At 40.4% G+C, this 27,273-nt stretch overlaps 1 protein-coding gene across 2 annotated transcripts in view; it reads right to left on the reverse strand.

The window, feature by feature from the left end:
• Window positions 1–27,273, reverse strand: part of PRLR (prolactin receptor) — a 167,783-nt gene that overhangs the window by 33,998 nt on the left and 106,512 nt on the right. For both annotated transcript variants that reach the window (XM_059416995.1, XM_059416993.1), the window contains exon 2: window positions 2,038–2,099. The gene's annotated coding sequence lies outside the window, so the exon portion shown is untranslated. The remainder of the gene's footprint in view (window positions 1–2,037; window positions 2,100–27,273) is intronic.

Here is a 27,273-nt window from a genome sequence, read left to right on the forward strand (position 1 = left end):
AAAGTTAAGTCAAAGAGAACAGACACCAGATTCAAGGCCACAAAATGGACTGTGGCATTTTTGTGGAGTCTTGGCAAGGAACTGCGAATCCAGGCTTAATTTTAATCCTCTCTTCTAGGGAGATTTTCCCCTCTGAACTTCTTTATGAGCATTGCTTTTTGGTTGTTCTTTTCACCCTGAAACTGAGCTGCCTTTCTGTTTCTCTTGGATGACCATGGAAATGTTCTCAAATTCTTGCCTGTGTTTTCACAGATACTCATGGGCATCAGAGGCAGCATTTCAAACCAAACACTAGGTTGAGTAAAGGGTGGAGGAAAATGGGAGGTGGGTGCAGGGAAGGGAGATCGACCAGGGACAAAAGAGGCATGCGTGAAGATGAGCAGGAAGAGCGTGTACCAATCCAAGCACCTTGGGATTTACTCTTGGGCCTTGACTCACAAGTTGGTACCACAAGTACCACAGCCTCACCTGCTCTACACTCTCTGAGCCATGGAAAAAGGTATTTGCAGCTAAACCACTGCCAAGAATGGGTGTCTAATTGTTTAAAAATACCAAATTTTATGAAGCAATTAGAGACTGAATCACAAATCTTTAGTGCAATAGTGTGGTGTATAAAATAAAAATAGCAGCCAAATCCCCCTGGTGCTTTGCAACACAGTTCAGACTACACAAAGCTTTTCTGGAACTCTCTGTCCTCGTGAATGGAAGGACTACTCACAGTATCCAGTGCTATCCTGTTTTTCTTTGTTTTCCATTCCATTCAAACAAAATCTCAGAGGCATTTGGCATCAAGAGGCACAAAACCAAATTGGCTGCTAGTTATCTGGCTAGGTTGGCTCACCAGTTGCAATGTTACCTAATACTCTTGGGAAGGCTATATTATGCCCCCAGGGCCCTGCTGTGCCAGAGGATTTTGGCAACTTCTGTCTGAATACTATACATTTAGCCCATTTGCATGAAAAACAGGAGTTCTTGTTGGGCTAAGCCTCAAAGAGCTATTACTTTTTCAATTTTGGAAGACTAGTAAATATCCTGTGGGGACCTCAGGAAATCCTAGGACAATTTTGGCCCACAACTTTCTTCTACCAATGACCCAGTCAGTTTCATATCTTCAAGAGCCCATAACTTCTTCTGGAAGGCAGAGTGCGTTCTCAGGTTTACATGGTTACATTGGTCTCAGTGGGTCTAGAGCCCATTTTACTGTAGTATATACTGAGGAAAGCCATATGGCTTGGTTTCTCCATTGGGCAATGGAGTCTTGATACTCCACATGACTGATTTGTCAGCTGGGGCTGGCATCCTAGGGAGGTGGAATAGGGCCATGGTATTTGAGTTGGGATGAAGGGGGAAAATGTGAGTTAAGTACTCCTACCCAATTCCAATACCAAAATGGCAACAGGATACTATAAGTGAGGAGAGGCAACTTCTCACAAGCTATCTCACAATAGATTGTGAGATCCCAGCCAGAAGATTGTACCTGGGACTCAGTGGGCCATAAAATGATTTTGCTTTCCGATGGTAGAAAGATAAAATCTAGGGCCTTTCACCTCTGAGTCTTTCCAGAAGGTCTGTCATTGGGCTGGGAAAATGAAGACACAAGGCAGTGATGACATTAGGGGGCTGAAGAGGGCACAGAAAGCTATGGCACAAATTTACATAGAGCTGCTTGGGAAAATAAGAGCAAACAGTATTTCTTTTCCTGATTTGAAAGTAACACAGTCATTGTTGACAATCTCTCAAGGACAGAAAAAAACATAAGAAAAAAATAAAAATCTCTCATAATTGCACCACAAAGAGATATCAGCTATTAATAGTTTTGGTATTTCCTTTTAGAGAAATGGAAGGTTTTGAGCAAGACGAGTTGGAAGATTGAAAAGGTCTTTGAGAACAGCAGAATGAGACAATGTGGACATCGACCAGTTTGGAATTATTTTCTCTGTGAGCCAAGTTAGGCAAGTCCCCACCCTTGCCTGGTTGAAATGGACAGCAGGACAGATGGAAGTATGACAGAGGGACATGTGATCAGGTTGCCCTTACCTTCAGGATTCATGTGGAAAGCTTCTGTAGTGCTCACCTCCATGAATAGAAAGGTTCTTTAGCTGAAAGACAAAATGACTCATTTTAGCTGAAGGATGACAAAGAGGGGAGATCATTTCTGAATCACTTCTCAGCGCCAGTGTGACCGCAATCACTGCCCTTCAGTGATAGGCATTCGATGGCCCTCGTTTTTTGAAATTAGTTTCTTGGCAACTTAATTATGTAGTAATTTCAAACTTAGAGAAAAGTTGCAAAAAATCTTAAAAAAAGAAAATCCCATAAATCCTACACTCAGATACCCTAACAGTTAATAATTTACTATATTTATCACTTTCTTCCCCGTATATGAAAATCATTATTTTTCTGAATCACTTGAGAATAAGTTGCAGTCATGATGCCTCTTAACCCCTAAATTTTTCAGTATATTTTCCTAAGACTAAGGGCATTCTCCTACCTTAACACTTAACTTACACTTAACAGTGCAATGATTAAGATCATTAAGAAATTAACAGTGACATAGTACTACTATATATCAGTAGATCTTACTCAAATTTTGCCAGTCATCCTAATTGGGACTAGATTGAAATTTGATGAAATTTAGATGAAATTTGGTCCTTGAGACCTTGAGTGAGGTTTATTGACAAATCCCATCATGGCCGGGGCTGAATTTCTGGTGTTTGGTGGCGCTCACCTGAAGCTCAGATTTGACACTGTCTCATGGGTTCATGTGAGCCTAAGCGGAAGAATGCTTTTCCAAGAGGGACTAACTTTTGGTGAAGATAAGGTTGTTCACTGAGCTGTTGGGTGTGGGCTTCTATCACTTGGGCCGTGCCCATCAGAAATCATGGTTCCCACTTTGCTCCTTCCAGTGTATCTGGCCCTGGGTTTTGTATAGGACATTCTAAACCCTGGGAATTGACTGGCCTGAGTCTGGGAGGCACAAGGTGACAACTGCCAGTACTACGGCTCTGAGGCTCTGAGTTAGAACAAAAATGATTCCAGGACTCGAATCAAAATTGGGCCACCGACGTCTGCAGTTACTTTTTAAACTTTGCTTTTTAAAAAAGTTTTATTTTATTTTTTCAGTGTTCCAAGATTCATTTTTTATGCACCACACAATTCCTAATTCAGTGCCCAATTTTGTCTTGTGCGTTCCATGCTAAAAAATCTAGTTAGAGTAGCTAGCCTTCAAATTGGTTCTATGTTTTCAAAATTCAGAATCCTTAGGACTGTCCCCTGGGGAATCAAGTGTTGAATACTTTCTGGGCTGACACAACTGATGGAGGAGTGAGTGACAAGTGGGCCACTGAGGATCTCTCTCACACACACCCCTATTTCAGCATTACTACAACTGTCCAAAGGAATGTAGAGCCCAGACATCTTTGCGATAAAAGCCTATGATGTGTTGAGAGCCATTTGGACATGAGACAGCCAGCCCCAAGGCACCTGATAATGAGGTGTCTGACAAATCCAGAACCTGTAAGACAAATGTCTGGGGCAGCTGTCTTAAAAGCCACCAATTGCTCTTCATACGGTACAGCGATATTGAATTTTTTTGTTTCTTTTTTAAGACTCCAAACATTCTAGAATGCATTTTAGATTCTGAGAATAACTTCAGGACTTAAAGCCCTCTCTTTTATAAGGTCCTGGCTCTGTTCAGAAGAATCCAGACTTCTTTTACCCTCTTGCAGGAAACACCGCGGGGTCCGCCGAGGCTAGGGAAGGGTGCAGAGGGTGTAGAGTACAGGACAAGGCCTCCACTAAGGGGAGAAAGTCTGGAATGCCAAGTCATAGCAGTGATGACTCTGGGGCAAGATCATAAAGGAGATCACGGCCCCAACACTCATTTCTGCAGTTCGACAAACGTTAACTGAACAACGGGCCTTGAGCTCACTTCATTCATCCATCTGTTTATTCACTCAGTATTTATTAAGTGCCTGGCGCATCATTTAGCCCTGCCATTCTCTCCCCCCAACTTCTGCACCTCCTCTCAGGCCTGCCCTGTGCCTTGTGGAGGTGACTTCTGATCCCGCACTTAAGCTTCAGCTTGGGCTCCACTCACAAGAGGCAGAGGGTGGGAGCAGAGCACATCAGGGTAATATTTTCCTTCCTCCCTGCCTTCCTCGTGGCTTGGTGCTGGCAGTGGTCGTGTCTCTACTACCACAGTTCCAGCTGGGCAGGCCTTCTTCCATGGCTCCAGCTCTCACTGGGTCTCAGCAAAATCCCTCCCTGCCATTCCCCCTCTATGGGGAAGCAGTGGTCACAAATTCCCTTGTTAGTTCCTTCAACCTTGCCCACAGATATATCAATGGGTTCTTGATTGTATTCTCTTAAAAAATCCTAGCTTGGGCATATCATCATCTGATCCGACCCTTACCAATGCAGTCCTTGAATATATGCTCAGTTGTTTTCAGATTGCTTTGGACAGGCTGGAAGGATGTAAAGTTTTGGACATAGTTTCTAACACTAAGCTACAGCAGTGCAGGGTGGGGAGGAAGAATTTAACAGAAGTTCCTGGGGAAAATAATCTCCTTTATACATGCTAGGATTACATGTCAGTCAAAGATCAAGCTAATCTTAGAAGTATGGTGTCCAGGACAAAGGAGGTGATATTGTGCTTTTATTCTGCTTCCACTAGATTCCACCTACAGTTTTAGGCACAGTTCTGGGCTTCCCACATATTAATTGTAAGTGTTTCAAAGCCTTCCATATACAGCAAAGGTCGAAACTTTCTTACAAGGGACAAATAATAAATATCTTTGACTTTGTAGGCCATAAGTCCTTTGTTGCAACTAGTCTGCTATTGTGCAAAAGCAGCCACAGACAATAGATAAATAAGTAAGCTTGGCTGTGTTCTAATAAACTTTATTTACAAAAATAAACGGGTAGTTGCATTGGGCTTGCAAGTCTTACTTAGCTAACTTTTGATATTTAGGGAAAAAATCATCCCCTTCAGAAGGCAGAAGATAGTTCAATGTATAGAAATCACAGAAAAATAGATCTATGCTAATTTTAAGGAAAACCTTTCTAATTGTGACTACCATTCCCAAGTAGAATGAGATGTTTCATGAGAGAGTGAGTGGGTTGCTCACTGTAAGGGTTTAAAAAAAAAGGTTAAGTGTTGGAGAATAATTTTCTGCAAAACACAAGAAGTCAGATGATGTGGGAGGAAATAGCTCCTAGTATTCATATATACTCAGCATAGTACTGCCTACATAGAAGCTCCTATAGATTTTCTGTCCCTGGAGGAGAGACTCTGTCATTCCTGTCCTTGTATCTTGCCCACTCCTGAAATCCTAGTATAGTATTTCAAACATGGCAGGTGTGACTGATACATGTTTTGTCAACCTGGCTCTCTAAGTAACATCTTGCTGACAATTGAATGAAACTAATCTGTCTTTAGTACAGTCATCACTACGAGTCATACTAAATTAGTTCAGTTATCGTTAATAAGCTTCAATAGTTGAGGATTTTCACTGAAAAGAATGGCTGTAACAGTTAACATTTATCTGGTTTTGAAAATATGCCAGCTACTGTTCTAAGAACTTTAATAGGCATTCTCTTATTTAACTATCTCCCAAACCTATGAGGGATGTACCATTACCATCTTATTTTACAGACGAAGAAATTGAAATTCAGAGATGTCTCATAGCTGGGAAGTAGCTTTGCCAGAATAGGGATCTCTCTGATGCCTAATGCTATGGTCCAACCACAATTCCATCCTGCTTCTCATTCATTCATTCATTCATTCATTCTTTAACAAACATTGATTGGTTGTCTGCTATTTGCCAAGTACTGTTTCTTCGGTTCTAAAGACAGAGTTATGAATATAAAAAGTTCAAGTCCATGCTCTGTAGGAACTTATATTCAGGCTGGGATTATAGCAAGGGTAGATGCACCATTAAATGAGAAGATATTAAGTGGTAATTCATGAGGAGACACAGAGATTAGAAAGACAATGAATAAGTCTTGTCCATACCAGAACTTCAGGGATAATCCCCTATTTCTGAATTTACCAAAGTTCTTTCTTGTCTACTGACATTACCCCAAGTTCAGTCTTTTGTCTTGATAAAGTTCAGATACACACAGATATTAAGAAGGAAGCTTCAAGCATCCTGGAAAATGATGCGGATCATATATGGCATGTGTATATATATATATGTGTGTGATATATATATGAAGTCCACAAAAGGAAAATAACCCAATAAAGCACTCAAGAATCATACTTCATGGGCATGTCGAATAAAATGGGAGACAGAGGCAACAGATGGAAAGGGGTGGAAAGAGCTAGTTTGGTTAAACTAGCTTCTTTACAAAAGTAAAGAAGAAAAATAAACCAGTTAAAAAATGGGTAGAATTTAAAGTGAGGGGGTGGAAAACAATTTATCATGCTAACGGACATCAAAAGAAAGTTGGGGTGGCAATCCTTATATCAGATAAATTAGATTTTAAGCCAAAGACTATAATAAGAGATGAGGAAGGACACTATATCATACTCAAAGGGTCTGTCCCATAAGAAGATCTAACAATTTTAAATATCTATGCCTCTAACATGGGATCAGCCAACTACATAAACCCATTAATAACAAAATCAAAGAAATGCATCAATAATCATACAATAATAGTAGGGGACTTTAACACCCCCGTCACTGAAATGGACAGGTCATCCAAGCAAAAGATCAACAAGGAAATAAAGGCCTTAAATGACACACTGGACCAGATGGACATCACAGATATATTCAGAACATTCCATCTCAAAATAACAGAATACACATTGTTCTCTAGTGGACATGGAACATTCTCTAGAATAGATCATATCCTGGGTCACAAATCAGGTCTCAAACAGTACCAAAAGATAGGGATCATTCCCTGCATATTTTCAGACCACGATGTTCTGAAACTAGAACTCAATCACAAGAGGAAAGTTGGAAAGAACTCAAACACATGGAGAAGTGTCTGTCCATATCTTCTGCCCATTTTTTGATATGTTTGTCTGTTTTGTGTGTGTTGAGTTTGAGGAGTTCATTATAGATCCTGGATATCAACCTTTTGTCTGTACTGTCATTTGCAAATATCTTCTCCCATTCCGTAGGTTGCCTCTTTGTTTTCTTGACTGTTTCCTTTGCTGTGCAGAAGCTTTTGATTTTGATGAAGTCCCAAAAGTTCATCTTCGCTTTTGTTTCCTTTGCCTCTGGAGACATATCTTGAAAGAAGTTTCTGTGGCTGATATCAAAGAGATTACTCCCTATGTTCTCCTCTAGGATTCTGATGGATTCCTGTCTCACATTGAGGTCTTTTATCCATTTTGAGTTTATCTTTGTGGATGGTGTAAGAGAATGGTCGAGTTTCATTCTTCTATATATAGCTGCCCAGTTTTCCCAGCTCCATTTATTGAAGAGACTGTCTTTTTTCCACTGTATATTTTTTCCTGTTTTGTCGAAGATTATTTGACCATAGAGTTGAGGGTCCATATCTGGGCTCTCTACTCTGTTCCACTGGTCTATGTGTCTGTTTTTATGCCAGTACCATGCTGTCTTGGGGATCACAGCTTTGTAGTAAAGCTTGAAATCAGGTAATGTGATGCCCCCAGTTTTATTTTGTTTTTCAACAATTCCTTAGCGATTCGGGGTTTCTTCTGATTCCATACAAATTTTAGGATTATTTGCTCCAGCTCTTTGAAGAATACCGGTGGAATTTTGATTGGAATAGCATTAAAGCCATTATCATATGGTTTCACTTATTTGTGGAGCATAACAAAAAGCATGGAGGACATGGGGAGTTAGAGAGAAGGGGCTTGGGGTAAATTGGAAGGGGAGGTGAATCATGAGAGACTATGGACTCTGAAAAACAATCTGAGGGGTTTGAAGTGGTGGTGGGGGGTGGGAGGTCGGCGTACCAGGTGGTGGGTCTTATAGAGGGCATGGATTTCATGGAGCACTGGGTGTGGTGAAAAAATAATGATACTGTTATGCTGAAAATAAATAAATGAAAAAAAAATTTAACCAATGACAACCCTGAAAGTAGGATGTGATCCTAACACTCACCATCTGTAACAGCAAATAGAGAAATTTCAAATGGAGTCAAAGTCATCATCAATAAAGGCATTCCATAAACTGCTGGAAACTAGATCTGAAGTGTTTGGGTTTCCCTATAAATAAAGGAACATAATAAAGGGCATATGTTTAAAAAAAAAAAAACTCAAATACATGGAGGCTAAAGAGCATCATACTAAAGAATGAATGGGTCAACCAGGAAATTAAAGAAGAATTGAAAAAAATTCATGGAAACAAGTGATAATGAAAACACAATGATTCAAAATCTGTAGGACACAGCAAAGGTGGTCCTAAGAGGAAAGTATATAGCCATAGAAGCCTTTCTCAAGAAACAAGAAAAGTCTCAAGTACACAGTCTAACCTTACACCTAAAGGAGCTGGAGAAAGAACAGCAAAGAAGGCCTAAACCCAGCAGGAGAAGAGAGATAATAAAGATCAGAGCAGAAATCAATGAAATATAAACCAAAAGGACAGTAGAACAAATCAATAAAACTAAGGATTGGTTCTTTGAAAGAATTAATAATATTGATAAGCCATTGGCCAGACTTATCAAAAAGAAAAGAGAAAGGACCCAAATAAATAAAATCATGAATGAAAGAGCAGAGATCACAACCAACACCAAAGAAATATAAACAATTATAAGAACATATTATGAGCAACTGTACTCCAGCAAATTTGACAATCTGGAAGAAATAGATGCATTTCTGGAGACATATAAACTACCAAAACTGAGTGAAACAGAAAACCAGACCCATAACCAGTAAGGAGATTGAAGCAGTCATCAAAAATATCCCAACAAACAAGAGCCCAGGGCCAGATCGCTTCCCAGGGGAATTCTACCAAACATTTAAAGAAGAACTAATACCTATTCTCCTGAAACTCTTCCAAAAAATATAAATGGAAGGAAAACTTCCAAACTCATTTTATGAGGCCAGCATTACCTTGATCCAAAAACCAGACAAAGACCCCATCAAAAAAGAGAATTACAGACCAATATCCATGATGAACACAGATGTGAAAATTCCCACCAAAATACTAGTCATAGGATCAAACAGTACATTAAAAGGATTATTTACAAAGTGGGATTTATTCCTGGGCTGCAAGGTTGGTTCAACATCTGCAAATCAATACATTATTGATACAATACAATATTAATGATATAATACATTAATAAAAGAAAGAATACGAACCATATGATACTCTCAATAGATGCTTAAAAAGTGTTTGACAAAGTACAGCATCCTTTCTTGATCAAAAGTCTTCAAAGTGTGGGTATAGAAGGTACATACCTCAATATCATTAAAGCCATCTGTGAAGAACCCACAGTGAATATCATTTTCAATGGGGAAAAACTTAAGAGCTTTTCTGCTAAGGTCAGGAACATAGCAGGGATGTCCACAGTACTAGAAGTCCTAGCCTCAGCAATCAGACAACAAAAAGAGATTAAAGGCGTCTGAATTGGCAAAGAAGAAGTCAAACTCTCACTCTTTGCAGATGATATGATACTTTATGTGGAAAACCCAAAAGACTCCACTCCAAAGCTCTAGAACCTATACAGAAATTCAGTAAAGTGTCAGGATATAAAATCAATGCACAGAAATCAGTTGCATTTCTCTACAGCAACAACAAGACAGAAGAAAGAGAAATTAAGGAGTCGATCCCATTTATTCCTAGGTACATAAGATACCTAGGAATAGACCTAATCAAAAAGGCAAAGAATCTGTATTCAGAAAACTATAAAGTACTCATGAAAGAAATTGAAGAAGACACAAAGAAGTGGAAAAGTGTTCCATGCTCATGGATTGGAAGAACAAATATTGTGAAAATGTCTATGTTACCTAAAGCAATCTACATATTTAGTGCAATCCCTATCAAAATGCCATCAGTTTTTTTTCAAAGAAATGGAACAAATAATCCTAAAATTTACATGGAACCAGACAAGACCTCGAATAGCCAGAGGAATGTTGAAAAAGAAATCCAAAGTTGGTGGCATCACAATTCCAGACTTCAAGCTCTATTACAAAGATGTCATCATTGAGACAGTATGGTACTGGCACAAAAACAGACACATAGATTAATGGAACAGAGTAGAGAGCCCAGAAATAGACCCTCAAGTCTATGGTCAACTACTCTTCGACAAAGCAAAAAACAACGTCCAGTGGAAAAAAGTTTCTTCAACAAATGGTGTTGGGAAAAATGGACAGCCACATGCAGAAAAATGAAACTGGACTACTTCCTTACATCACACGCAAAAATAGACTCCAAATGGATGGAAGGCCTCAATGTGAGACAGTAATCCATCAAAATCCTTGAGGAGAACACAGGCAGCAACCTCTTCAAACTCAGCCGCAGCAACTTCTTCCTAGAAACATCACCAAAGGCAGGGGAAGCAAGGGCAAAAATGAACTATTGGGACTTCATCAAGATCAAAAGCTTTTGCACAGCAAAGGAAACAGTCAAAAAAACCAAAAGACAACTGACAGAGTGGGAGAAGATATTTTCAAACTGTATCAATCTAGTATCCAACATCTATAAAGATCTTATCAAACTCAACACCCACAGAACAAATAATCCAATCAAGAAATGGGCAGACATTTCTGCAAAGAAGATATCCAGGTGGCCAACATGAAAAAATGCTCCACATCACTCAGCATCAAGGAAATACAAATCAAAACCACAATGAGATACCACCTCACACCAGTCAGAATGGCTAAAATTAACAAGTCAGGAAATGATAGATGCTGGCAAGGATGCAGAGAAAGGGGAATCCTTCTCCACTGTTGGTGGGAATGCAAGCTGTTGCAGCCACTCTGGAAAACAGTATGGAGGTTTCTCAAAGAGTTGAAAATAGAACCACCTTATGACCCAGCAATTGCACTACTGGGTATTTACACTAAAGATACAAATGTAGTGATCTGAAGGGGTATGTGCAATCCAGTGTTTATAGCAGCAATGTCCACAATAGCCAAACCATTGAAGGAACCTAGATGTACATCAACAGATGAATGGATAAAGAAAAGGTGGTATATATACATATATACACACACAAAATGGAATATTATGCAGCCATCAAAAGAAATGAAATCTTGCCATTTGCAACGGCATGGATGGAACTTGATGGTATTATGGTGAGTGAAATAAGTCAATCAGAGAAAGATAATTATCATATGATATCTCTGATATGAGGAATTTGAGAGGCAGAGTGGGGGGTTTGTGGGGAATGGAAGGAAAAAATGAAACAAGCTGGGATCTGGAGGGAGATCTACTGTAAGAGACTCTTAATCTCACAAAACAAACTAAGGGTTGCTGGGAGAGGGTGGTTGGGTTATGGACATTGGGGAGGGTATGTACTATGGTGAGTGCTGTGAAGTGTGTAAACCTGGCAATTCACAGACCTGTACCCCTAGGGCAAATAACACATTACATGTTAATAAAAATAATTAATAAAAATGGGTAGAAGACATGAATAGATGGTTTCTCAAGGAATTCATACAGATGAATGAAAAGACCTATGAAAAGATGCTCAATATCACTCATCGAGGAAATACAAATCAAAACTGCAGTGAGATATCACCTTGCACCTGTCAGAAAGGCTAAAATTAACAACACGGGACACAACAGGTGGCAAGGATGTGGAGAAAAAGGAACTTTCTTGGGTTGTTGGTGGGAATGCACACTGGAGCAGCCACTCTGAAGAACAGTATGGAGATTGCTCATAAAGTTAAAAATAGAGCTACCCTACAATCCAGGAATTGCATTTCTAGGTATTTACCCAAAGAATACAAAAATACTAATTCAAAGGGATACATGCACACCAACATTTATAGCAGTATTATCTACAATAGCTAAATTATGGAAAGAGATGAAATGTCCATTGACTGATGAACGGATAAAGAAAATGTTGTGTGTGTGTATGTGTGTGTGTGTATAATGGATATTACTCAGCTATAAAAAAGAACGAAATCCTGCTATTTGCAATGCAACAATGTGGATGGAACTGGAGTGTATTATGCTAAGGAAAAAAGAGAAAGATAAAAGGCATATGATTTCACTCACGTGTGGCATTTATGAAACTAAACAAATGAATGTGGGTAGGGGGAGAGAGAGAGGCAAACCATAAGACAGACTCTTAACTATAGAGAACAAACTGAGAGGAGGTGAGTGGGGGGCGTGAAATGGGTGATGGGGATTAAGGAGTACACTTGTCGTGACACACAAGGAGCGTTGTATCGAAGTGTTGAATCACTATATTGTACAACTGAAACTAATATTACATTGTATGTTAACTATACTGGAATATCAATAAAAAGTTGGGAAAAAAAGAAGAAAAATAATTTTTATTCCTCTTCTCTGAAACACAGAAAGATGAAGAGCCTGAGTCTACCCTCCAGACCCAAGTATTAAAAATCAGCATTTCTAACAAATGCTACAAACCAGAAAGTGTCTGACCTACATATAACGCAGAGGCAGACATGCCAAAATTTGGGTCAAGTGAGAAGGCCTTGTTTAGGGGGAAGAGAGCTGTCAGGATGCTTGGGAGTTCAGGGAACCAAGGGAAATTCCAGAATTTTGATTTGATTGAGATTGAAGGAGAGGGAAAAAGAATGTGCAGGGTAAAATAGGGTAAAGCCAAACAACTTGTCAGGTCCAAGAGGCAAGTCCTGACTGGGAATGGGGGACAGAGCCCAAAGGTCAGGAGCTAAGTAAACATGAGCCCAGAGAAAGAAGTTAGAAAGTGTGGGACTTTGTGTCTTTTTGGGTGCCAACAACGAGGGGCAGGCATGGATGGCCTAGTTAAAGGCACAGGATAGGAGTCAACTACTTTTGCAGTTCCTTTGGTTAGTAGACTGCAAAGTGATTTTCAGATTAGTGAGTTTTTAGAGCATCAGCACAATCTTTTTAGAACAATGGCTAGAAAACAGTACAATAGTAATTAGTTAACATTTACTGACTTGCCAGACACTGCCAGACACCAAAGCTTTGAAGGACTTTCATGCATTGTTTCATATAATCTTCACAAGTCCATGTGGAGCATTGAGCTCCTTAACAGACTCTTAATTAAAATGATTAAAAACAGAAGTGACATTTGAGGGAAACTAAAGAATGTCATCCTCATAAAGGAATATTAGTCATTCATTGATTCATTTACTCATATGTTTCTTCAGCCATTCGTTATTGAGCACCTAATATGTGTTGGGTACTGTTTAGGGGTCTGTGCATGGATGACTATTGATTTCATCGTTCCACAGAGAGGCAGGAGAAGGAGCAAGGGATTGTGAGTTGGAAAATCAGGCTTCCATTTCTAGTTGGTGTTGTGGTCCTTGGACATGTCACTTTTTTTCTCAGTTTAATGTCTTCATGTAAAACAAGAACCTAGGACCACATGATGCTTGAGATCTTCTAGAATTTAACATTAAAGAATTCAGTAACTTCATAGTACATTGCAATTTATAATGAATATTCACTTATATTCTATTGTTATACTCCCACCCCCATCAGGTAAATAGTAATATTTATTATAAAGCTTCAGAGGTGAATATTTTCAGGGTTTGAACCTAGTTCCTCTTCTCTTTCCACTGGAACCTTCTGCCTTCTGTGTATGAGTTCATGTTTAATTTCCTGAAGAATTATAAGAGAGCTGGGTGCAAATATCAGAGGAAAAGGAAGAGACATAGAGGACAAGGGGAACTTGGGAGTAAAAAGGAAGGTGTGCCAACTCTCACAGGCTTTGTGCCTTGTTTCTGAAATCATTCAGGGCTTCTGTGACTGCTGAGAAAGTATATCCAAAAGCACAGGAAGAGAAATCCTCTACCTGGAGAAAATCACATGGAAGCATATTCGAGTTCAACAAAAGAGCAAAGCGCCTCATGTGACCATCCACATGCCCATTCCTGGGGAGAACCACAATGAATGGGTCATGTTAGAAGGCAGAAGGCCTGGCACCAAGAAGAAGAGTAACTGTTTAATGATTAATATGTCCCAAGCGTGAAGTGAGCTATCTGATAAGAGGTGAGCTCCCAAAGCAGAAACCATATGAAATTCTAGAAGGGTTGGGTGCTTGGATCAGGGCTGGAAGATCAGTTAGGGGACTGATTTCAATTCTGAAATGCTATGATTCTTAGAGACTCTAGACTTATAATTTAAGCTGTAGTCCATAACCTGTAAACTCCAGAATTTAGATATTCCTGAAATCATCTGCTAAGAAAATTCAAGGCCCCTTTCCAGCTACTGATATCCAGGCCAAATTCCTCAATTCGTATTTTTCTAAGAAGTTCCTTGTATGGATCCTTGGCAGGTTGACCCCCCTGGTCTGGGCATTTCTGCCCTCTTGTTCTTGACAAATATCCAGGATGGGAACTTCTCTGGAGGCCAGAACTGAAGCCAAAGTTGGATCAACGTACTGAAACGCTAGTCCTACCAGTCTGTAGATTAAGAGGGAGACCCCTGCATTTGTTCTCTGCCCTTGTTTTCCAGAGTGTTTCCCATCTGTTAGCTCTACCAGAAACATATGGGTCAACTGGTATTCTCAGAGGGTAATAACTTTAACAAGGGAAGGGTTGGAGAAGGCTTTCTAACAGTGCAGCACTGTGAAAGGTTAGAACTTTTATGACTGTTACAATCTGCCCAAGGTCACAGTAGAGCAGAACCATATCTAAAGCAATTTACTTCAGATCCTTCTGGGAGGGAGTGCAAAGTAAATAAAGACTATTAGTGATAATTTAAAAAGAACCAAAGTCCAGGTCTCCTTGACTGACTAGCAGGGAAGGGTAGAGTTTAGAGCTGCATTTTACAAACATGACAACATCAGCTTGTGATCACCAGAAAGCAGAGTAGTTTTTCCAGTCCAGTAAAGAACCATGGCAAAAATGTGAGTCTGCACAAATGGGCCAACGATCATCTTGATTGCGGCGACCACAGGTGGAGACAGGGATGAGGTGGCCACCAGCTGTGGGCCTGAACAAAATGGCTTCCTGCTTATTTTAGCTCAGAGACTGCAAGTGTAAATCCCCCTTCCTGAAGAAGCTTAGAGTATCTGCAAGCTAGGGTTATACTCCTAACTAAAAAGACAATAAAAAAACAACTGATGAAAATACATTATCCAGAATTTTCAAGGAATTGGCTTAAAAAAATAATCCCCAATTGATTGCAATATTAAGAACATTTAAAAAATATTACCTCCATCCTGATCCCTGAATCCCCATGAGTGGGTTTATGAAAAGGTCCTTTATGCACGTGAAGCATTAATACTGTAAGTGGGGAGAGAACATACTCTTTTAATTAAAAGAGCAGATTGTTATGATTGTGGTAATATGGGTAGAAAACACCTTCGTACCTAGAAGTATAAGAGAATAAATAGTTCCTGGTTTTAGTATCCAAGGTTTAGGATTATTTAGGATTAGTAGCCAAAATTGTTTCTATTTTATACTGTATAATCAGGGAGATTGTTGAGAGAGGAATGTTAGAAGGAAAATCTGTATTAGTTTTCCTGTGACTTCAGCCAGTTGGGGACCATCGAAATGCTATTTGCCTCTAGCCTTGAAATGTTTTCTCCCTCACTCTTAGAGCAGCACATCTAAGGACCCTCATGGAGTAACAAATAACTAGGCTGTGTCAATGCTGACATAAATGTGTTTTTCAACCTAGTTGTTTTTTTGACTATCAGATGTTCCTCCCCCCCCCCCCCCCCGCCTTTAGGGGTAGTTGAATTTGGTGGAAGGCTGGGCTGTGCTTCTGTTTACTCCTCTGTTCCCAATACTAATTTAAAAGTGCTGATGGTTGGTGAGTGGTGATGGTAATGGGGACATCTGAAACCATTAATCTGAGACCTGAAATGTCAACACGGGCACAAGAGGCTAATTCCTTAGCTGATGGGAATGAGTCTACATGTCAACTTTAGTTGGAGGGTGCCCTGTGCAGCTTCTCCTAGTCCCATAAACCAAGGGGCCTGGATCCCCATACCGAGGAGGCCATAGCATCTAGCCAGACAATTTGCTTTACTTTGAGGTTTCTTAAGCCCTGCATTTGTTCCAACAGCTTCATCCTGGGATTCTACTTCTGTTTTTTTCCTTATGGGTTTTGGTGACATTTTCCAAAGTGGTCTTACTGCATCGATCATTCATTATGAAAACAAATTAGTGTGTGCTATCATGGTGATGTTCCTGCATACGGCATTTTGGTGAGACAGTCTAATGGATATGTAAAAATTTAGAACCAGACTGAAAGCCATAAAGTTGTGACTCAGGCAACCTTCTAGCCATGTGGCCTCGAGGATTTAAAGGAATTTAGTATCAATAGCAAAAAATTATTTCTATTTAAGTTTGTGGCAGTGGATGCCTGCAGGTTGACCTAATGATGATAGCATAATTAGATTATATTTTTATTTGTGTTTTTTAATTCTCTTGATAGAATGGATCTGTATCTAAAAGTGTTCACCCTCCCGTCTGATAAAATAACTTTAGACCGTATGAAATCTTGTCAATGATGCCAACACAGAACATGCCTACAAGTTCACGGCTGAGTGTGAGGCTGAGCACTCTAGCTGGTCTGATAGGTGTCCGCTGGTTGTACTCCCCCATCTAGTGTGTCATTCTCTTTCCCTGCTTCTGGCTCAGGTATGAATGAGGAGGCATGGAAAAGAGGAGGGGCAGGGAGCAAAGAGGATCCTTGGGTCTTAGCTCGTATCCTTGAATCCATATTCAGGCAGCTCCTCCCTGAAATTATAAAACCCTTGCTGTCCATTCCCCTTATGTGGGGAGTTGTGGCCAAACTGAAGCCTCTGGAAATTTGGTGTGGCCATTTCCTAGCTTTTGGATGTTGGGCAAGTATTTAACCTGTCTCTTTCTCATCGGCAAAAAGAAGATAATAGTTCTTATTTCCCAGAGATGCTTTGAGGATTTCCATAATTCCTGCCGCACTAAATGTGCTATCAGTGTTAATTGTTAATATCATTAGCATGTATTATTTACTTGCTATTTTTGGATACTGTGCATCAAATGTCCACAGCAATCTAAAGAGATAGCTAATGGTATTCCCACCTCTCAGATGAAGAAATTCAGATTTAAGGAATTTATGTCGTCCTTGAGGTCCCATGGCTAGAAGGTTCCCTGTCCATGCAAGTGTCAATACTTTGGCATTGGGCCCCATTTTAGTTGTAGATTTGAGCTTACAAAACAGTTCCTGATCATACCTACAACTAAAATGGAACCCAATGCCGATTACAGAGATCATGGCAACTTGCCTTTTAATTAAAATACCTAGTGTGTCGTCCATCAATTGATGAAGGGATACATAAAATATCATATATCCGTATCATGGAATATTGTTTGGCAGTACAAAGGGAATGACGTACTGACACTTGCTACAACATGGACAGAGCTCAAGAACATTATCCTAGGAGAAAGAAGCCAGCAACAAAAGACTTCATAAAGTATATGATTCCATTTCTGTGACTTGTCAGAAAAGGCAAATCCACAGAGACACAAAGTAGATTCATGGTTGTCAGAGGTTGTGGGGGAGGGGAGAAGGAGACTGGGAATTTATTGCTAATGTGTAATCAGTCCCTTTTTGAGGTGATGAAATGCTTTCAAATCAAATTTTGAAAATGGTTGCAGAACTCTAAATATACTAGAAACCACTGAACTGTAACTTTAAACAGGTCAATTTTGTGGTATGTACATGATAACACAATAAAGATGTTCAAAAGAAATGTTAGTGTTTTATTTCCCCCACTTCCTTTCAAAAATGGTTACTGTTTTTCATGGTCAGCAGCCCTCATTATCAGCATTACTCTTTTTTGAATAAACAGTGACAAATATGAAAGCACTTATTCCCCCTTTCCCTCTCCCCACCTCCAGAAAGTCTCATAATTAATCTTATCCTCACTTGTAACAGGTCTGTCAAGTATTTGACTGCTAGGAAGTCAGAGTTCCAGAGATAACTGTGCATTTTCAAATCTGCCTCCATCTCTGGTCCTACCCTGTGTTGCCTTTCTTTTCCTTCCAAAACCTCACTGCTGAGGACTCAGTTTTATTGGAACCGACCCAGAGCAAGGCCACTGTGGTTCCAGGTGCAAAGGGAACTGGAACCATCATAAATAAACACAAAGCAGGAGAGATAAAAACTGATGGAAAGAAAAAAGATGGCAGCACATTCTCTGCTTTCTGGATGATGGTGGTGGCTATGCAGGCAGCCTCGATTTCAAGAGTGGACATCACAATAGAAGTTCCACTAGAACAGGGGTACTGACTGAGAGAACTCAGAAAAATTATGCTTGGCATTTAGGCATGGAAGGAAAAAATGTTTCCTTCACAATATCCTGGATTTGTCCCACATGCTGTTTAAGCCACAAATCAATGGCAAAACTGTCCCTTTGGATCGAGATCCCAATCCAATTTCTAGAGACCGAGAGACTTATTTTCCACTCAGCTTTCCTGTGTGCCTAACTGAGCTGTCTGGAGATGAGCCGCAGTGGAGCTGGCCATTCCGACAGACCCCTGACTCTTGTTATGTGTCTTGTTATGTGTCAGTTCAACAAGGACAGGGAGGATTTAGGCAAAGGTCAAGTAATCAACCATGGTAAATGGGGAGCTGGGGCTTAATGGGTTTTAAGATAGGTTGGAGTTTAACTGGTTCTAAGTTGAGGCTTAACTGGTTTTCACTGGATTTTAGGAGGCCCTGAAATCTGGAAAGATTCCAGCACCTTGGCTACATCCAGTTCAACATTCGGAGATCACCACATCACCTAAGTCTTGATAGCTTTACCCAAGATTAATGTTTTCTTCCTGCTTTGACATCGATTTCCTCTTTCTTCTTGTTTCTTCTTGTCTCTGTACCTTCCATCTTCTGTGTGGCAGAGTGGTTCACCTCCTTTCCATTTGCCCAGAAGGCAGGTAATACAGGCAGTGTGGTAGGAGTGGGTACAGAGCTTTGATTCTGTAAGTACACTTTCACTGTCCTAACATCTCCCTGTTCCTCATGGCAGGGGGTGGAGGGAGGGAGAAGAGAAGAGCAGAGCCTGTGGCACCAGGACCTCTACCAGAATCCAAGAAGCCCAGTGATTTACTCTGACCATTTGCAACCAGGCAAAGTTTGGATGTTTGCTTTACAGCGCAGATGGTGAAGGCAGAGCTTGCTAGATTCACTAAGGGTGTCTGGTAGGATCTGTTTGTGGATCTGAACATCCTCGATGACCAGTCTGTGCAATTCTGATGAGCACTCACCTGTTGGATGATTACCCTTCAGCAAGCTGACTCTGCAGGCAGGTAAGGCCCCAAATGCCCCCTGTCCCCATCTGAGAAAAAGCCCAGTAAATGGATAACTTGCTTGTGGTGGTGGTTGGATTTGTATGGTTTGACTTATTTGGCTTACAGCTCAATCTAGAATTAAAATGGCTACATTTGAAGCAGCTGTGGTTTCAGCAAAGCAGAGTGAATGAGCCAGGAGAGGGGGAAGAACTGAGAGGGGTGAAGGCCAACGCAGCAGAGCGAACTATGCGGGGTAAGCCATGAACCCTGAGCAGCCCTTCCCATGGCAAGCCTGGCTCTCCCCAGCCATCATTGTGTTGGCACACCTGGCTTCACTTGGGTTCCGTGGGTCATGTCACACAGGATGGAACATGGGTTTCTGAGGGAGCTGGGCCTGGCCATAGAGCATGGACTGTTCTCTCAATCCTTCTTGCCAAAAATCACTTTTCAGACAGAAAGGATATGTTAACTCTAACACAGGCTCCTTGCTCCACAGGGAACCTGCTTCTCCCTCTGACTCTGCCTGCCATTCTGTCTGCCTGTGCTCGCTCTCGCTCTCTCTCTGACAAATAAATAAATAAAATCTTAAAAAAAAAAAATCAAATTCCAGACATCAGGCATCAGGTTACTTTATCCCTACCCATTTCAGTATTAAGTCTAGCAGTTGTGACCATATTCTTATATAGCCATGGTGTTATTTTCATATCTAATATAATTAATAATAGTTATTTGGTATCATCTAATGTGAATCTGGTTGTATTTTTGCAATTCAAAATAGGAAAGAAACTAATAGTCTGTAAATTCTTGAGTTGGAAGGAACCTCAGATAAGCAACTGCTTATCAATACCCACTCGAGACAGAAGGCTACTTGTTCTGTTTTTATATATAATATAAAATGTTGGTACGTAATAAGGGACTCTGGTAATCACTCGGCTCAACTTTTCACTTGACAGATGGGAACATGGAAGTCCTGAAAAGTCATGTAACACACATGGTTATATGGCAAGTTAGAGACCAAGGTAGGGCTGTGACCCAGTTCTTTGATCCCCATCCCATAGCAGACTGTTTCTCCAGGAATGGAGATGCCACAGGCTTTCTTAGTAAGCAAATCTGTTATTCAATTTTGGAGTTACTGTCTCTGGCTCACTAAACTTCCAGTTAACTGCATTTTAATCTTGTTTCTTCTGTGGCAATAGAGTCCAACTAGCCTGAATTTTCTTTCTTTCTTTCTTTTTTTTCAAGGTCTATTTCATTTATTTAAGAGAGAGAGAAAGAACAAGCATGTTAGCGAGTGCGCACAGGGAGAGCAGAAAGAGGGAGAAAGAGAATGTCAAGCAGTCTCCATGCTGAGTGTGGAGCCCCACCTGGGGCTCGATCTCACAACCCTGAGAAATCAAGAGTTGGATACTTACTGGACTGAGCCACCCAGGCACCTCCTGAATTTTCTGTTCACGAATCCAGCATGCCTTCGGGGACCATCATTAAGTTGTGCGTTAGGCCCTTCCTAGAGACTGAGCAGCCCTGAGTCTAATCTCTTGCTCACAGGGTTTGCTTTCTCTCCTTCCAGGCTGTGCACCAGCAGATGAGGGTCTCTGGGCTACGGAAGCACAAAGTGAGTGGAAGCATGTAAAGGTCTTGCTCCAAAGAGCTCACACTCATTTTTGCCAAATGGTTAGGAGAACATGACTTCAAAATAGAATGTGCTCAGACACAAGGCCCTATGGTCTTTCAAACTATCTTTATGAAAAAACAAACCACAAAACCCTTCCCCTTTGAAGATGGAAAAGAAACCAGGGATCTGAGACAGAACTGGAATTGGGCGAGCTCTGGAAATGTTTACTGAGATGATGAGGTGTTGCTGGAGGGTTCTGATGGGTATTTTCTCCTTGGATTATCACACAAAGATCTGGTGCTGTCCAGAGTTTATTGTTCTCAACTGACTCTGGAGAACAAGGTGGTGACTGAGTTAGAAAATCCCCAGGGTCCAAAGTTGTATCTGGATAAATTAAAACACCAGGTTACAGAGTTGAAGATTAAACCAACAACCAAAAATCAGTGAATAAATCAATTATTTTGATGACAGGTTGCCAAAATGCCAGTCTGGCTGCTGTTTTCACTGAAGTAAGCAACTCCCATTCTGGTTGCCTCCTGGCAATAAATTACAGCACAACTTCAGTTAACTGGGGTTTAAGTCAATTAACTGAAAAAAAAAGTGCTTTCTCTCACATTCTACTTTTTGATGAAAAGTAAAGAGGCGAGACAGCAGCCAGCCAGGTTCAGAGGCTTACTAACATAACCACGAAGACAGTGGTTCCCCCAAATCTGTTGCACATTGGAATCACCAGGAAACCTAAAGACATACTGATTCCTGGCTCCCATGCCATTCTGATTTAATGGAAGGGCCACCTGAACATTAGAATTCTAATGTATAAAGTTTGAAAACCACTCTTCTAAGGTTCTTCTTGAGGCTGGGGTGATACATCCTAGTCACCGAACCCATGTATATAACTTAGGGTCAAGGAACTTTTTTTTTTTTTTACTTTGAATCTATGGATCCAAAGAGCAACCCATTTAAGCCTACATAAAGAATAATACAATTTAGTGTGGTTTAGAGTTTTGTGTTATTTTTCCTTAGTGTTTATTCTGTTGCTCTTAAAATTAAGACTCAGGAAACAAGTACTTCTTTACTATTTGGTCAGAAAAACAAACTAATTCTATCCTAGTGAAATGAGCTAAGGAAAAGCTAACATCGGGAGAGAGAGACAGAGAGAAGCATTTGGAGGAGAGGCCCAGAGGGCAAATCAAAGCTCAGAGCTGCTTGCTGTCCAGGCCCCTTATCTTCCTCAGCACATGCATCCAGCATTTCTGGCTGTCTTGTCCAACAAGCCTCTCACCAGGGTTTTTGGGTAAACGGGTGTCTGGTGAGAAAGGAGGAGCATAAAGGCAACGAGAGGGAGACACAGTTGCCACGCTTTGGCTGATCTGTTCCATTTTATTGGTTCATTTCTGTTTCTGTTTCTGTTCTTGTTCTGTCTTAATTATGTGGAGCCCTTGAGCCCTGACCCTTCTTTCCTGTCCTGGATCACCTTTCCCACTCAACTCCATGAACCCTCATCCTAGGCTTCTGAATGTCAGCTTGTCCTCGCTGTACTCTGCCTTCTGCTTAAGAGGGACGCCATGCTCTGCCTGCTTTCTAGATGGCCTGTGGCTTTTTTAGCCAGAACCCAATCCCTGGATTTTCTCCTTCTCTTTGTTAGATGTGGCAATTGTGGTGCCTGCCCCAACCTGTACCCACCCCCGCCCCCACTGGCCTTCTCCATGCACCTGTGTTTTGACCAGGATCCCAGGGCAGCTATTATGCCGGACTGTTAGGGGCCTAGGAGGGTGTCTGGTGTGAAAAGCTCTCCCTGAAGTGGGGAGAGCAGAGATCATTAGGCACCTCATCTCAGGAATTTAAATGGGGAAATGTAACAACAAAAAGAAAGCAGCAGGAAGAGTAGAAGTTGAGAAGCTGTAAAGTAGAAAGACAGCAGAGTAGCCGAGATTCTAGAGTAAACAGAAACCATCAGCAAACCAAAATGGTGAATGTGCAGAACATAGAAACATACATAGAAAGCATAACATAGAAAAAAACTTTTGGGAATTTGATGAAAGCCATGTGGCTTCCTTTCCCAAATGTTGCCCCTCCCCGCAAATAAATAACAAACATGAAAAAATATATATATATAGTACATGACATATATATATGTATATGTATAAATTTATATGTCATATGTATAAATTTTGTATATTATTTTGGGAGTTGATGGACTCCTGGAGGTCCCTGAACCTCCTTCAGGTTCATGGAAGTCAGTTAAAGAGCTTGCAGGGTACAGGTAAAGAAGTGAGTTGGTTATGGGAAGAGAGACAAGTAGATCAGGAGGAAGATATCCAGAGCAGTTTTATCTTATTTTTTCCTCAATCCTGGCACTATTGATGCTTTGGCTGGGTAGTCTGTTGCTGTGGGGCTGTCCTGTGTTTTGCAGGATGTTTTGTAGCATCCCTGGACTCGACTTATTAGATGCCAGTTCTAACTGCCTAGTCACGACCATAAAAAATGTCTCCAGATATTGCCAAATACCCCTGGGAGGCAGAACGGCCTCTGGTTGAAAACCACGGCCCTGGAAGGTCACTGATTCATGGGAAAGGCAGCACCAGGGTGAAGACCTATGAGCAGTAACTGGAGACATCTTGGAACTCAACTTAGATCTCGTGTCCAGTCCTTGAGTGATCCAGTTCTTACTAGACTCTGTCTCTGCTACTGATGGGCCCACCCTGAACTTTGCTGGCTTTCCCTATAATGGCCTTTCCACACGTGTCTCTTCTTTATCGTGGTTCTCCAACTTCAGTGTACATCAGAATCACCTAGAAGGCTTGTTAAAACACAGATTGCTAAACTGCACCCCACAGTTTCTGATTCATAGATTTGGGGAAGGCCCTGAGATTTTACATTTCTATTAACTTCTCAGGTGATATGGATGCGGTTGATCCAAGGTCAATACTTTGAAAACTACTGTCTTCCAGAGCAGGGGCAGGAAAACACCTGCCCAAGAGTCCCCCTTGAGCTCTGAGAGCAGAGGCAGTTGAGATGAAGGACACGGACTGAAAAGATAAAGTGAGATCACATCAATGGCTGTGAGTCAGCGTTGTTCAGTACCCCGTGAGTGCTGACGCAGAGTACTATCCGCAAGCATTTAACAATTTAACAATGTAAACTTACTGTGAGGTACACTTAACACTTTTTTTTTTTAAATCTTCATGGTGATTTGGAGATAACAATAGCTATTACTGTCATTTTACTCCTAAATACAAGGAGGCTGGCAGGGGTAGTGATGGGTCTAAAGACACACAGATTTTAAGGGACTGCACTGTAATTTCAACCCAGACCTGTTAAATAGAAAGTCTGAACTGCCACTTCATGAGACTTTTTAGAAGCAGTGTAGCTTTCTTTTGTTTCTGTAAAATCTATATGGGATTGCAAAATATAGATAAGACTAGCTGAAAGAAGATAAGAAAACATGCGGACCAGTCCCATCCATGTGGCACCGTAAGGCCCCTGTGGAGGCATCAGCACAGAGGTCTGGGACTCTTAGAAATCCAGTAAGAAAACCCTTGTCTTATACACTTCTGCCTTCCCACTGGTTTATGTATTTTAAAACAATCTCCTTCATCAAGGATGCAGTTATCTGATTCATCTACACGTTTGAATGCGTATCATGAAAGGCTATTCTCTGACTTCAAAGAAGTCTACACTCCTTAAATAACAAGGCAAAAGAAAAGAGACACAGAAACAATTACTGAATTGTATCAGATCCTGTAATGGAAGAAGACATACTCCTTTTAGGGGGGAGCCAACAAGTAAGAAACATTTTAAAATATTAAAGTGTTAAAATATTAAAACGTCTAACCCCATTTTATAAACGAAAATACTTGTGCGCGCGTGTGCGCGTGCACACACACACACACACACACACACACACATTTACAGAGAGCTGCTTGACCATGTTCTCCAACCCCAAGTCCTAGGTAGATGCCAAGATCCTGGACTGTATCATCCTGCACTTTGTTCATTATAATGCTTGCTACGTTGTATGTTCATTTTCTCTTTAGTGGTCCTTGTCCCCACCACCCCACAAGAACAAGGATAGTGTCCACCATGTGACTGGGCACTGTTTAGCACTTCGTGGTTACTCAATAACATTTTGTAGCCCATACTTGAACTTAGCAAAATAGGTAATCTCTCTAATATTCAGTGTTTACAAGGGGTGTGTGCTTAAGTACAAGCTACTTTTGGAAGCTTATACCAACCTGTGGGAATCTCTTCAGAAATGAAATATGCTCAATACACTGAGTGTTCTACGTAAACAATGAATCCTGGAACACGACATCAAAAACTAATGATGTCCTATATGGTGACTAATATAACATAATTAAAAAAAAAGAAATAAACATGCTGGCAAGAAAAAGAAGATCTAGAAATACAGACATCTTTCCTAGAGATTAGCATATACAGTTTCAGGAATAGAAGTCTAGAATCTAGAAATCTAGATTGAACTGGGCACCACAGAATTGGGGATTTCTGAAATATAACTTTCAGGTGAGTTTACACACGGCTGTACCAAATATTCCCAGCATTTTAGGGGAGATCATCAAGCAATCTGGGAGAGGATGCAGAAGTCACATTGGATCCTTAGAAAATAAGAAGATGGAGGTATTAGCTCTAATGGCATGACTTACAGCCACGACAAGGAAGAAGGTTGTAGAATAATCTAGTACATTTAAGAGTGAGGACATCTGGGTAATTAACTAACAGTCTAGATTTCCAGTATGGGCCGGGCCATTTCTGAAAGCACGAATTGTTTGCCAGCACTTCTCAATGAAGTCTAAGAGGCAATCATGTGGAAGGCTTCTTTACACTCTCAACGCTAAGCAAGGAATAGCTGTAAAATTTGCCTTCAAAGCAAGTTCTAAATTCTTGAGCAAGATGTCTGCTTATTTGTGCAAATTAGGAACAGACAGACAGTTTTCAGTAATGGGTCTGTTTTGGCAGTGGAAAGGCAGAATGTTAAATCACAAAGTCAGTTTAAGATAGTGTTTACAACCCAGACTGTCTGGTTTTGAATCCTGATGCCACCACTTACTTGCTGTGCAGCATCAAGTAAATTACTTAACTTCTCTGTGTCTAAATTTTTTCATCTATAAACTGGATTCCTGCCATACAGGGCTATTGTGAGCCTAAGTGTTTTAAAGGGTGCCTGGGACCTAACTTCACTTAACAAATATCAACTCTCTTCATTAGGTGCATTTTAGCAGAGTTTCTATAAGCTATTTGTTTAATCTCATAGGGCTAAAGACAACAGAATAAAAAAGATGACAAATGCAATGATTATGTAAACTGCTGATTTATCAGGGGTTGATAACTTTTTCTATAAAGAGCCAGATAGTAAATATTTTCAGCATTGCTGAAAAACATAGTGCCTTTGTTGCCTTTACAGAGGTCTGTGGTTGTAGTATGAAACCAGCCATAGACACTGTGAAAACCACCACCACAACAAAAGACAGGCATAGCTGTGTTGAAAAAATGCTTCACTTATCAAAACAGAACTAAAATTTTATTTATAAATACAGATGGTAGGAGGGATTTGCCAATCTCTGATTAAGATAATTGTATATTGCTTTTGTTCAAGCAGAGCTATCTTTTGGAAACAAGAAATAAATATTCTGTTTTCTGCCTGAAATTCTTTTCTTCCTATTTGCATGATTGGCTTCACCTAATCACCTTATGTAAATGACCCTTCTGCACACACACACACACACACACACACACAAACACGTTCTTATATACACCATTTGTTTTCTTTATAGCACATATCACAAGTTCTAACAGCTGGTATATTTGTTTGTCCATTTATTTATTTTCATCCTACTCTGGGTCAATTGTAAACTCAAGGAGCGTAGGACTCTTAATTCCCAGTGCCTCCAACAACATCTGATGGATCCACAGTAGTGGGTCAATAAATATTTGTTAAATGAATAAGTGGAAGAATTACTGACCACAAGGACTAAAGCATTCTGATAGTTTAAATACCCATAAATAAAGCTAATAAAAAAAAAAACACTTATGTGTTCACTTAATTCTAAGAAAACTGATCTATGCATCTGCTTTCAAAATGCCAAGTCTATAAATGGGGCTTTCTTCCCCAAATCCAAGGGCCCAATCATGCTGGTTTTTCAGCTTATCAACTTACTCATGGCTGTCCATCGAAATATGTGTTCCGGAGAGCTTTTGAATTCTCTCATTCATTATTAATCATTTATTTAAAACATACATTTTATGTTATCTTTTGTCTATTTATGATGCCACAGATTTTGGAAAAGTTTGGAGAAAAACCCCCAACAGT

The sequence above is a fragment of the Mustela nigripes genome, chromosome 12 (assembly GCF_022355385.1).
Source record: "Mustela nigripes isolate SB6536 chromosome 12, MUSNIG.SB6536, whole genome shotgun sequence".
Lineage (NCBI taxonomy): Eukaryota > Metazoa > Chordata > Mammalia > Carnivora > Mustelidae > Mustela > Mustela nigripes.